The sequence below is a fragment of the Aquarana catesbeiana genome, linkage group LG03 (assembly GCF_042186555.1).
Source record: "Aquarana catesbeiana isolate 2022-GZ linkage group LG03, ASM4218655v1, whole genome shotgun sequence".
NCBI classification, from domain to species: domain Eukaryota; kingdom Metazoa; phylum Chordata; class Amphibia; order Anura; family Ranidae; genus Aquarana; species Aquarana catesbeiana.
In genome coordinates this window covers 659,167,083-659,181,265 of record NC_133326.1, presented here as the reverse complement: position 1 = coordinate 659,181,265, position 14,183 = coordinate 659,167,083, and the positions used below count along the sequence as shown (strand labels likewise).

Here is a 14,183-nt window from a genome sequence, read left to right as displayed (position 1 = left end):
TATGGAAGCCGTCCTACCCCTCAACCCCAAAGTATTGAGAAACTGAGGATGCCCTCCTAACTCTCCACTCCAAGGTATTAAGGAACTGAGAATGCCCTCCTACCTCTCCATGTTAAAGTATCAAGGCACTGAGGATGCCCTCCTACCCCTCTACCCCAAAGTATTGAGAAACTGAGGGTGCCATCCTACCCCAAAGTATTGAGGCACTGAGGAAGCCCTCCTAACTCTCTACCCCAAGGTATTAAGGAACTGAGGATGTCCTCCTACCTATCCTTCCCAAATAATACGGCACTATGGAAGCCGTCCTACCCCTCAACCCCAAAGTATTTAGGAACTGAGGATGCCCTCCTAACTCTCCACTCCAAGGTATTAAGGAACTGAGAATGCCCTCCTACCTCTCCATGTTAAAGTATCAAGGCACTGAGGATGCCCTCCTACCCCTCTACCCCAAAGTATTGAGAAACTGAGGGTGCCATCCTACCCCAAAGTATTGAGGCACTGAGGAAGCCCTCCTAACTCTCTACCCCAAGGTATTAAGGAACTGAGGATGTCCTCCTACCTATCCATCCCAAATAATACGGCACTATGGAAGCCGTCCTACCCCTCAACCCCAAAGTATTTAGGAACTGAGGATGCCCTCCTAACTCTCCACTCCAAGGTATTAAGGAACTGAGAATGCCCTCCTACCTCTCCACGTTAAAGTATCAAGGCACTGAGGATGCCCTCCTACCCCTCTACCCCAAAGTATTGAGAAACTGAGGGTGCCCTCCTACCCCAAAGTATTGAGGAACTGAGGATGCCCTCCTAACTCTCCACTCCAAGGTATTAAGGAACTGTGTATGCCCTCCTACCTCTCCACGTTAAAGTATCAAGGCACTGAGGATGCCCTCCTACCCCTCTACCCCAAAGTATTGAGAAACTGAGGGTGCCCTCCTACCCCAAAGTATTGAGGAACTGAGGATGCCCTCCTAACTCTCCACTCCAAGGTATTAAGAAACTGAGGATGTCCTCCTACCTATCCACCCCAAATAATAAGGCACTATGGAAGCCGTCCTACCCCTCAACCCCAAAGTATTGAGGAACTGAGGATGCCCTCCTAACTCTCCACTCCAAGGTATTAAGGAACTGAGAATGCCCTCCTACCTCTCCACGTTAAAGTATCAAGGCACTGAGGATGTCCTCCTACCCCTCTACCCCAAAGTATTGAGAAACTGAGGGTGCCCTCCTACCCCAAAGTATTGAGGCACTGAGGAAGCCCTCCTAACTCTCTACCCCAAGGTATTAAGGAACTGAGAATGCCCTCCTACCTCTCCACGTTAAAGTATCAAGGCACTGAGGATGCCCTCCTACCCCTCTACCCCAAAGTATTGAGAAACTGAGGGTGCCCTCCTACCCCAAAGTATTGAGGCACTGAGGAAGCCCTCCTAACTCTCTACCCCAAGGTATTAAGGAACTGAGGATGTCCTCCTACCTATCCATCCCAAATAATACGGCACTATGGAAGCCGTCCTACCCCTCAACCCCAAAGTATTGAGGAACTGAGGATGCCCTCCTAACTCTCCACTCCAAGGTATTAAGGAACTGAGAATGCCCTCCTACCTCTCCACGTTAAAGTATCAAGGCACTGAGGATGCCCTCCTACCCCTCTACCCCAAAGTATTGAGAAACTGAGGGTGCCCTCCTACCCCAAAGTATTGAGGCACTGAGGAAGCCCTCCTAACTCTCTACCCCAAGGTATTAAGGAACTGAGGATGTCCTCCTACCTATCCATCCCAAATAATACGGCACTATGGAAGCCGTCCTACCCCTCAACCCCAAAGTATTTAAGAACTGAGGATGCCCTCCTAACTCTCCACTCCAAGGTATTAAGGAACTAACAATGCCCTCCTACCCCTCTACCCCAAAGTATTGAGAAACTGAGGGTGCCCTCCTACCCCAAAGTATTGAGGAACTGAGGATGCCCTCCTAACTCTCCACTCCAAGGTATTAAGGAACTGAGAATGCCCTCCTACCTCTCCACGTTAAAGTATCAAGGCACTGAGGATGCCCTCCTACCCCTCTACCCCAAAGTATTGAGAAACTGAGGGTGCCCTCCTACCCCAAAGTATTGAGGCATTTGGGAAGCCCTCCTAACTCTCTACCCCAAGGTATTAAGGAACTGAGGATGTCCTCCTACCTATCCACCCCAAATAATACGGCCCTATGGAAGCCGTCCTACCCCTCAACCCCAAAGTATTGAGGAACTCAAGATGCCCTCCTAACTCTCCACTCCAAGGTATTAAGGAACTGAGAATGCCCTCCTACCTCTCCACGTTAAAGTATCAAGGCACTGAGGATGCCCTCCTACCCCTCTACCCCAAAGTATTGAGAAACTGAGGGTGCCCTCCTACCCCAAAGTATTGAGGCACTGAGGAAGCCCTCCTAACTCTCTACCCCAAGGTATTAAGGAACTGAGGATGTCCTCCTACCTATCCATCCCAAATAATACGGCACTATGGAAGCCGTCCTACCCCTCAACCCCAAAGTATTGAGGAACTGAGGATGCCCTCCTAACTCTCCACTCCAAGGTATTAAGGAACTGAGAATGCCCTCCTACCTCTCCACGTTAAAGTATCAAGGCACTGAGGATGCCCTCCTACCCCTCTACCCCAAAGTATTGAGAAACTGAGGGTGCCCTCCTACCCCAAAGTATTGAGGAACTGAGGATGCCCTCCTAACTCTCCACTCCAAGGTATTAAGGAACTGAGAATGCCCTCCTACCTCTCCACGTTAAAGTATCAAGGCACTGAGGATGCGCTCCTACCCCTCTACCCCAAAGTATTGAGAAACTGAGGGTGCCCTCCTACCCCAAAGTATTGAGGCACTGAGGAAGCCCTCCTAACTCTCTACCCCAAGGTATTAAGGAACTGAGGATGTCCTCCTACCTATCCACCCCAAATAATACGGCACTATGGAAGCCGTCCTACCCCTCAACCCCAAAGTATTGAGAAACTGAGGATGCCCTCCTAACTCTCCACTCCAAGGTATTAAGGAACTGAGAATGCCCTCCTACCTCTCCATGTTAAAGTATGAAGGCACTGAGGATGCCCTCCTACCCCTCTACCCCAAAGTATTGAGAAACTGAGGGTGCCATCCTACCCCAAAGTATTGAGGCACTGAGGAAGCCCTCCTAACTCTCTACCCCAAGGTATTAAGGAACTGAGGATGTCCTCCTACCTATCCTTCCCAAATAATACGGCACTATGGAAGCCGTCCTACCCCTCAACCCCAAAGTATTTAGGAACTGAGGATGCCCTCCTAACTCTCCACTCCAAGGTATTAAGGAACTGAGAATGCCCTCCTACCTCTCCATGTTAAAGTATCAAGGCACTGAGGATGCCCTCCTACCCCTCTACCCCAAAGTATTGAGAAACTGAGGGTGCCATCCTACCCCAAAGTATTGAGGCACTGAGGAAGCCCTCCTAACTCTCTACCCCAAGGTATTAAGGAACTGAGGATGTCCTCCTACCTATCCATCCCAAATAATACGGCACTATGGAAGCCGTCCTACCCCTCAACCCCAAAGTATTTAGGAACTGAGGATGCCCTCCTAACTCTCCACTCCAAGGTATTAAGGAACTGAGAATGCCCTCCTACCTCTCCACGTTAAAGTATCAAGGCACTGAGGATGCCCTCCTACCCCTCTACCCCAAAGTATTGAGAAACTGAGGGTGCCCTCCTACCCCAAAGTATTGAGGAACTGAGGATGCCCTCCTAACTCTCCACTCCAAGGTATTAAGGAACTGAGAATGCCCTCCTACCTCTCCACGTTAAAGTATCAAGGCACTGAGGATGCCCTCCTACCCCTCTACCCCAAAGTATTGAGAAACTGAGGGTGCCCTCCTACCCCAAAGTATTGAGGAACTGAGGATGCCCTCCTAACTCTCCACTCCAAGGTATTAAGAAACTGAGGATGTCCTCCTACCTATCCACCCCAAATAATACGGCACTATGGAAGCCGTCCTACCCCTCAACCCCAAAGTATTGAGGAACTGAGGATGTCCTCCTAACTCTCCACTCCAAGGTATTAAGGAACTGAGAATGCCCTCCTACCTCTCCACGTTAAAGTATCAAGGCACTGAGGATGCCCTCCTACCCCTCTACCCCAAAGTATTGAGAAACTGAGGGTGCCCTCCTACCCCAAAGTATTGAGTCACTGAGGAAGCCCTCCTAACTCTCTACCCCTAGGCATTAAGGAACTGAGGATGTCCTCCTACCTATCCACCCCAAATAATACGGCACTATGGAAGCCGTCCTACCCCTCAACCCCAAAGTATTGAGGAACTGAGGATGCCCTCCTAACTCTCCACTCCAAGGTATTAAGGAACTGAGAATGCCCTCCTACCCCTCCACGTTAAAGTATCAAGGCACTGAGGATGCCCTCCTACCCCTCTACCCCAAAGTATTGAGAAACTGAGGGTGCCCTCCTACCCCAAAGTATTGAGGAACTGAGGATGCCCTCCTAACTCTCCACTCCAAGGTATTAAGGAACTGAGAATGCCCTCCTACCTGTCCACGTTAAAGTATCAAGGCACTGAGGATGTCCTCCTACCCCTCTACCCCAAAGTATTGAGAAACTGAGGGTGCCCTCCTACCCCAAAGTATTGAGGCATTGAGGAAGCCCTCCTAACTCTCTACCCCAAGGTATTAAGGAACTGAGGAGGTCCTCCTACCTATCCACCCCAAATAATACGGCACTATGGAAGCCGTCCTACCCCTCAACCCCAAAGTATTGAGGAACTGAGGATGCCCTCCTAACTCTCCACTCCAAGGTATTAAGGAACTGAGAATGCCCTTATAACTCTCCATGTTAAAGTATCAAGGCACTGAGGATGCCCTCCTACCCCTCTACCCCAAAGTATTGAGAAACTGAGGGTGCCCTCCTACCCCAAAGTATTGAGGAACTGAGGATGCCCTCCTAACTCTCCACTCCAAGGTATTAAGGAACTGAGAATGCCCTCCTACCTCTCCACGTTAAAGTATCAAGGCACTGAGGATGCCCTCCTACCCCTCTACCCCAAAGTATTGAGAAACTGAGGGTGCCCTCCTACCCCAAAGTATTGAGGCATTGAGGAAGCCCTCCTAACTCTCTACCCCAAGGTATTAAGGAACTGAGGATGTCCTCCTACCTATCCATCCCAAATAATACGGAACTATGGAAGCCGTCCTACCCCTCAACCCCAAAGTATTGAGGAACTGAGGATGCCCTCCTAACTCTCCACTCCAAGGTATTAAGGAACTGAGAATGCCCTCCTACCTCTCCACGTTAAAGTATCAAGGCACTGAGGATGCCCTCCTACCCCTCCACCCCAAAGTATTGAGGAACTGAGGGTGCTTCGTACTCCTCCACCAAGCTGCATCTGTTGACAAGTGACAAGCTGCTTCTGTTGACAAGCTGCATCTGGTGGCAGGTGACGTGGCAACTCATAAGCTGCATTTGTTATTATTATTATTATACAGCATTTATATAGTGCCAACAGTTTACGTAGCGCTTTACAACTTGAGGGTAGACAGTACAAATAAAATACATTTTAATACAGTAGGAATCAAAGGTCCCTGCTCCTTAGAGCTTACAATCTAAGATTCTGTTGAAAGTGACAATCTGCTTCTGTTAACAAGCTGCATCTGGTGGCAGGTGACGTGGCAACTCATAAGCTGAATTTGTTATTATTATTATTATACAGGATTTATATAGTGCCAACAGTTTACATAGCGCTTTACAACTTGAGGGTAGACAGTACAAATACAATACATTTTATTACAGTAGGAATCAGAGGTCCCTGCTCATAGAGCTTACAATCTAAGAATCTGTTGAAAGTGACAATCTGCTTCTGTTGACAAGCTGCATCTGGTGGCAGGTGACGTGGCAATTGACAAGCTGCATCTGTTGATGAGTGTCAAACTGCATCTGGTGGCAGACGACATGGCAACTCATAAGCTGCATCCAGAGGTTGACAAACCAGAGGTTGACAATAAATAGAAATAATGCGCTTCAATCATTCTGACACTATATCAACTATGGTGCAGTGATAATGGAATTGCCAACACCATCCATCGCCCCGACAAATTACCTGTGAAAAGACCCATAAAAAAGCACCATTAAAGTCCCATCTTTTCAATGACATCACTCCATTAAACAGATTGATAGAAGATCTGCATGGAGTTTGTTTTTGTTATAATGCCCCTGCAATGGATTTGCTTGGTTTAAACTGAAAAGTTAATTTAGGATAGATACATACATAGTGCAGCCAAGGCGATGTCTTGTCCCCTTCATATACCCAAATCTGGAGCTTTCTATTTCTCTTATTCAAAATGAATAATTGTCGACGAGTGTCAAACTGCATCTGGTGGCAGGCGACATGGCAACTCATAAGCTGCATCTGTTGAACGTGACAATCTGCTTCTGTTGAAAAGCTGCATCTAGTGGCAGGGGACGTGGCAATTGACAAGCTGCATCTGTTGACAAGTGTCAAACTGCATCTGGTGGCAGGCGGCATGGCAACTCATAAGCTGCATTCAGAGGTTGACAAAGGAACCGTCCAGAGTTCCGAAACGCGTCCCTTTCTTATGACCTCACATCCTCCGCTCTGCGGTCCAGGCTGGTTACAGAGTCTCTCAGCATTTGACATCACTTCTGGGTCCTTCTCCTCTCCGCGCTGATGACGCCGGCTCCAACAGCGTTCCAGCGTCTCATCCTGCTGCGGACTGTGATAGATCCAGTGAGTCACACATCCATCATTCTGAAGACTTCCCTCCGCTGTGACCCCTTCCAATGCTGTTTTTTACAACTTCCATGATGTGCCTGTTCTATTCCTCCATCCTGTAAGTGTTTTTAACCCACTTGGGATATTAAAACAGTACCTGTGAAAAGACCCATAAAAAAAGCACCATTAAAGTCCCATCTTTTCAATGACATCACTCCATTAAACAGATTGATAGAAGATCTGCATGGAGTTTGTTTTTGTTATAATGCCCCTGCAATGGAATTGCTTGGTTTAAACTGAGAAGTTAATTTAGGATATATACATACATAGTGCAGCCAAGGCGATGTCTTGTCCCCACATATACCCAAATCTGGAGCTTTCTATTTCTATTATTTAAAATGAATAAACTCCATTAGTTATCAGAAATGGTGATATACAGTCCGGATGGGGTTTGGTTCATAACAGATTAGAATCAGATGAGAATAGAACATGGACAAGGAGGAGAGAGCAGAAACGGTACTTCCTCCCTCGACGCACAGAACACGACTAACGGCTACTGCCCTGCTCTGCTATTTATAGGCTTTGCTGCGCTGTGACGTCATCGAGGCTGTCTGGCAGAAATAACGGTTCCAGAGCTGGGTCTCCATGGAGACGGTGGGGCAGGGAAGGCGATCACGTGGGTAAGGGATGGCAGCCACGTGTGTAAGTCACGTGTGTAAGTGATGGCAGCCACGTGTGTAAGTGATGGCAGCCACTATCTTCCGGTTCCGTGTGAGGAGAGCGGACTCAGGAGGACACCGAGCTCGGGTTGTCACCAGAGGCGGCTCTCTAATTAGACGGTCGCTTAAGGCCTCGCCGGCTGCTTACTATCCCTGACATGGAGGGAATGTCCCCGGTCGGTGTCCCCAGCACCGGCGTTTTTATAGTTTTCCCCCTCCGGTATCAGACTGACTACTCAGCACTGCACCGTCCGAGCTCTCAGGGTCAGTGGACGGCTCCGTGTTCTCCCCTCCCCCAACTCCTCCCCTTCTGCCGGGCTCTGCTCTCATCTCCTGCCATGTGCAGAGCTGGGAGCTCAGATAATAATAATAATACCTCTCCGATCCGCTCTGCAGGATGGACCGTCTGCAGAGGAGGACTTGTCAGAGAGGAGATCATCAGGGAGCCTCAAGGTACAGCAAGACTTCACCCCCAGACCGAGGAGGGCGCCCCAAAAATCAATACTGACAACCCCCCCACACCCAGCCCTGATGATATGTATCCCACCCGGCATATGAGGCCATCCACTGACCCCCTGTCATTATTATCCTAATCATCTCCCTGTGCCTGGCATCCCACCACCCTACCCCCTGTCATCATCATCCCCCCTGTACCCCTCTGCCAGCTTACTACCACCCCACCCCCTGTCATCCTCATACCCCTTTACCAGATTCCCTATACCGCTCTGCCAGCTTCCTACCACCCCATCCATCATCTTCATCCCCCTGTACCCCTCTGCCACCATCCCACCCCGTCATCATCATCATCCCCCTGTCATCTTCCCCCCCCTGCACCCCTCTGCCAGCTTCCTCCCACCCGCCATCTTCATCCCCCCTGTAGTCCACTGCCAGCTTCCTACCACCCCACCCCCTGTCATCTTCATCCCCCTTTACCAGATTCCCTATACCGCTCTTCCTACCACCCCATCCATCATCTTCATCCCCCTGCACTCCTCTGCCAGCTTCCTACCACCCCACCTGTACTCTACTGCCAGCTTCCTACCACCCCACCATCTTCATCCCCCCTGTACCAGCTTCCTACCACCCCACCCCTGTCATCTTCCCCCCTGTACTCCTCTGCCAGCTTCCTATTCCCCCCCCCCCGTACTCTACTGCCAGCTTCCTACCACCCCACCATCTTCATCCCCCCTGTACCAGCTTCCTACCACCCCACCCCTGTCATCTTCATCCCCCGGTACCCCTCTGCCACCAGCTTCCTACCACCCCACCCCTGTCATCTTCATCCCCCGGTACCCCTCTGCCACCAGCTTCCTACCACCCCACCCCTGTCATCTTCATCCCCCGATACCCCTCTGCCACCAGCTTCCTACCACCCCACCCCTGTCATCTTCATCCCCCGGTACCCCTCTGCCACCAGCTTCCTACCACCCCACCCCTGTCATCTTAATCTCTCTGTATCCCTCTGCCAGCTTTCTACCTCCCCATCCCGTGTCATCTTCATCCCCCTGTTCCCCTCTGCTAGCTTCCTACCACCCCACCCTGTAATCTTCATCCCCCCTGTACTCCACTACCAGCTTCCTACCACCCCGCCCCCTGTCATCTTCATACCCCTTTACCAGATTCCCTATACCGCTCTGCCAGCTTCCTACCACCCCATCCATCATCTTCATCCCCCTGCACTCCTCTGCCAGCTTCCTACCACCCCACCATCCTCATACCCCTGTACCCCTCTGCCAGCTTCCTACCACCCCATCCCGTCATATTCATCCCCCTGTACCCCTCTGCCAGCTTCCTACCACCCCGTCATCCTCATCCCCCTGCACTCCTCTGCCAGCTTCCTACCACCCCACCCCTGTCATCTTCCCCCCTGTACTCCTCTGCCAGCTTCCTATCCCCCCCCCCTGTACTCTACTGCCAGCTTCCTACCACCCCACCATCTTCATCCCCCTGTACCAGCTTCCTACCACCCCTGTCATCATCATCCCCCCTGCACCCCTCTGCCAGCTTACACCCCTCTGCTAGCTTACTACCACTCCACCCCTGTCATCTTTATCCCCCTGTTTCCCTCTGCCAGCTTCCTACCACCCCACCACTGTCATCTTCATTCCCCTGTTCCCCTCTGCCAGCTTCCTACCACCCCACCACTGTCATCTTCATTCCCCTGTTCCCCTCTGCCAGCTTCCTACCACCCCACCACTGTCATCTTCATTCCCCTGTTCCCCTCTGCCAGCTTCCTACCACCCCACCCCTGTCATCTTCATCCCCCTGTACTCCACTGCCAGCATCCTACCACCCCACCCTGTGTCATCTTCACCCCCCCCCCCGAACCCCGCTGCCAGCTTCCTACCACCCCACCCCATCATCTTCATCCCCCTGTACTCCACTGCCAGGTTCCTATCATGCCATCCACTATCATTGTCCCCATACCCCGCCTCTGACATCCTACCACTCTGACCCCTTTCATCAACATACCCATCAGCCCCCTGTACCCCACTACTAGCATCCAACCACCATACCCCATCATCTTCTTTATCTCCATCCCCCCTGTACCCCACTGCCAGCTTCCTACCACCACACCCATTGTCATCAACATCCCCATCCTACCCCTATTATTATAGGGGGAGATATGATCTCAGCCTCTCACCCCAATGCTGCCATCCAACCAAGTGTACCCCAACCGTTGCATCACACACCACAATACTGCCCTGCCACCCAGTGAGAGGTAATGATGTGCAGTAACCTTTAGCAACCAATCATTGAGTGGTAATATTGTACAGTAACCTCTAGCAACCAATCAGTGAGCCTGGCGCAATCAGTGAGTGTGAACCAGATCTTTATGCTTACATTATTAAAGGTTTTTTTGGATAAGTTTATGTGCGTGTTTGTTTTTTGGGATATTGGGGTGGAGAGCGAAATTGGTAGGGGGGGAGCCAGGAAAATGTTTGTCCAGGGTCCAGTCAATATTAAAGATGGCCCTGGGTGTCTCCAGGCGGGCAGGGTGAGGAGGCTGGCACACACTGGGGTAAAGCAATGGAGGTTCCAACCAGCTGAAACCCCCCACCCCCCCTCACACTGAGAACATCTCATCAGCTGCAGCCAATGTCGGGCTCTAACGCCGTCCTAGACTTCTACCAAAGCCGACACTGTTTTGCATGGCATCCCTTGTATCATGTCCACACAGTCTCTGACCATCCCTTGTATCATGTCCGCACAGTCTCTGACCATCTCTTTGATGGCCGCACAGTCTCTGACCATCCCTTGTATCATGTCCGCACAGTCTCTGACCGTCCCTTGTATCATGTCCACACAGTCTCTGACCATCCCTTGTATCATGTCCGCACAGTCTCTGACCATCTCTTGTATGATGGCCGCACAGTCTCTGACCATCCCTTGTATCATGTCCGCACAGTCTCTGGCCATCTCTTGTATCATGGCCGCACAGTCTCTGACCATCCCTTGTATCATGGCCGCACAGTCTCTGACCAACTCTTGTATCCTGGCTGCACAGTCTCTGACCATCTCTTGTATCATCCCTTGTATCATGGCCGCACAGTCTCTGACCATCCCTTGTATCATGGCCGCACAGTCTCTGACCCTCCCTTGTATCATGGTCGCACAGTCTTTGACCATCTCTTGTATCATGGCCGCACAGTCTCTGACCATCTCTTGTATCATGGCCGCACAGTCTCTGGCCATCTCTTGTATCACGGCCGCACAGTCTCTGACCATCCCTTGTATCATGGCCGCACAGTCTCTGACCATCTCTTGTATCATGGCCGCACAGTCTCTGGCCATCTCTTGTATCACGGCCGCACAGTCTCTGATCATCCCTTGTATCACGGCCGCACAGTCTCTGACCATCTCTTGTATTATGGCCGCACAGTCTCTGACCATCTCTTGTATCATGGCCGCACAGTCTCTGGCCATCTCTTCTATCATGGCCGCACAGTCTCTGACCATCTCTTGTATTATGGCCGCACAGTCTCTGATCATCCCTTGTATCATGGCCGCACAGTCTCTGACCATCCCTTGTATCATGGCCGCACAGTCTCTGACCATCTCTTGTATTATGGCCGCACAGTCTCTGACCATCCCTTGTATCATGGCCGCACAGTCTCTGACCATCCCTTGTATCATGGCCGCACAGTCTCTGGCCATCTCTTGTATCATGGCCGCACAGTCTCTGGCCATCTCTAACCAGAGGTCCCCCCCCACATTAGAGTTCCGTTTTAAATGCAAGTTGGAACTCTGCAGACTTTGATGTAAAGGGGAATGCTGTGCAATCTGATATAAGGTGATCTCTGGTCACCAGAGCCCCCTCTTACATAAGAGTTCCCCTTTACATCAAATTCTTCAGCATTCCCCTTTACATCATGATCGGCAGCACTCCCCTTTACATCAAAGTTCCCCTTGCACTGTAAGGGTAATCCTGCAGACTCTGATGTAAGGGGGAACACTGTGCTGGGTTATATTAACCTGACTAGGGCTGCAACTAATGATTATTTTCATAATCGATTAGTTGGTCGATTACTGTTTAGATTAATTGGTTAATAACTTTAAAAAAAAAAGTGTGGTGTATAATTTAGTTAATATGTAAAGTTTTAAAAAAAGACAATTTATTCTTAAAAATCTTTATGCAGTGGTAAATAAAAATAGCCAACTATATGGTTAGGGAGCAAAATATCTAATCCACTCTGAGAATAACAGACAGAAGAGATATACTGTATATACTATTAGAGGAGAGATAAGAACGTTCGGATCCGGATGTTGTTGGGTGATAGGACATGTGACCACGTGGTCACATGTCCTATCACCCAACAACATCCGGATCCTTTGGCTGCCCCCCTGTGTAAGCTGGAACGCACGCCAGCGTGGAGGAGACATGAAAGGCTTTTTCTGACTGTGAAGTCACCCTGACATGCAAGCAGCCCCAGTGCCGGGTAGGCACCCACCAATGTAAGCGGCCATTTGGCTTTTTAATTTGTTTACTTTTTTAATAAATGGTTTTACGCTATGGAGACTGTTTTTGTTTCCTATGTATCCTTATCCTATCTTGAATGAGCTTGACGGGAACGATCCATGCCTATAATACCAACCACAGTCCGGCCATCCATGTGAGCAGGCACAACCCTGCACAAGCGCTAGTGACTCTCTTTTTAACTAAAGGAGTCATTGGTATCTGGTAAGCAGATATCTACTACTTCGAGGTGTTTTCCTTTTTCTTATTTTCCTTTGGTGATGGAAAACCTTTCGTTTACAGCAACAAGATTGGGATATTATTGAAAGATATCATTTCAAACCACTTCAAAACACTTTTTTATGTGGACAATCAATCACTATATATTTGTTTCACTATTGTGGGCACTCCAATGTGTAATCTAATTATGATTTGTCATTATTATGTTTTTCATTTTTTTGGTAATGCAGGATATTTATTTATTTAAAGCACTTGAATAGTATGGTATCTAGCGCCCCCTAGCTTTCTTACATTTCCATTTTTTTGGTAATGCAGGAGATTTATTTATTTATTTAGAGCACTTGAATAATATGGTATCTAGCGCCCCCTATCTTCCTTACATTATAGATCCCATAATGTGCCATGTGCCCCACAATGTACCCTGATGATGTGCCACATAATGTGCCCCGTGCTCTAATGTGCCATGTGCCCAGTGCTCTAATGTGCCATGTGCCCTAATGTGCCATGTAGCCTGATGTGCCCTAATGTGCTATGTGCCCTGATGTGCCCCATCATGTGCCCAGATGTGCCATAATGTGCCCTGATGTGCCATGTGCCCTGATGTGCCCCGTGCCCTGATGTGCTATGTGCCCTGAGCCCTGATGTGCCATGTGCCCCATGCCCTGATGTTCCATGTGCCCTGATGTGCTATGTGCCCTGTGCCCTGATGTACCATGTGGCCTGATGTGCCCCGTGCCCTGATGTGCTATGTGCCCTGATGTGTCCCATGCCCTGATGTGCTATGTGCCCCATAATGTGCCATGTGCCCTGATGTGCCCCGATGTGCTATGTGCCCCGTGCCCTGATGTGCTATGTGCCCTGATGTGCCATGTGGCCTGATGTGCCCCGTGCCCTGATGTGCCACGTGCCCTGATGTGCCCCGTGCCCTGATGTGCTTTGCCCTGATGTCCTGTGCCCTGATGTGCCCTGTGCCCTGATGTCCTGTGCCCCGGTGTGCTGTGCCTCAATGTCGTGTGACCTGATGTTCTGTGCCCTGATGTGCTATACCCTGATGTGCTGTGCCCTGTACCCTGATGTGATGTACCCTGATGTACTGTGCCCTGACGTGTTGTGCCCTATTAGCTGATGTGCTGGGCTCTGTACCCTGATGTGCTGTGCCCTGATGTACTGTGACCTGTACCCTGATGTGCTGTGCCCTGTACCCTGATATGTTGTGCCCTGTACACTGATGTACTGGGCTCTGTACCCTGATGTGGCCTGGTGTGCTGTACCCTGATGCACTGTACCCTTTACGCTGATGCACATTGACTGATGGACAAATGATCGAAAGAGTACCACTTGACTAAACAGCCACTCAGAGCGGCAAGAATGTGGAATTCCCTTCCACAGGCGGTGGTCTCAGCGGGGAGCATCGATAGTTTCAAAAAACTATTAGATAAGCACCTGAATGACCGCAACATACAGGGATATACAATGTAATTCTGACATATAATCACACACATAGGTTGGACTTGATGTACTTGT

The 14,183-nt window shown here is 49.9% G+C and overlaps 1 long non-coding RNA gene across 3 annotated transcripts in view; it reads right to left on the bottom strand.

Annotated features, from left to right (window-relative positions):
* LOC141133413 (uncharacterized) overlaps window positions 1-14,183 on the bottom strand; it is a 1,430,344-nt gene that overhangs the window by 1,116,338 nt on the left and 299,823 nt on the right. For all 3 annotated transcript variants that reach the window (XR_012243065.1, XR_012243068.1, XR_012243069.1), the window contains exon 3: window positions 6,279-6,900. This is a non-coding gene — a long non-coding RNA (uncharacterized lncRNA). The remainder of the gene's footprint in view (window positions 1-6,278; window positions 6,901-14,183) is intronic.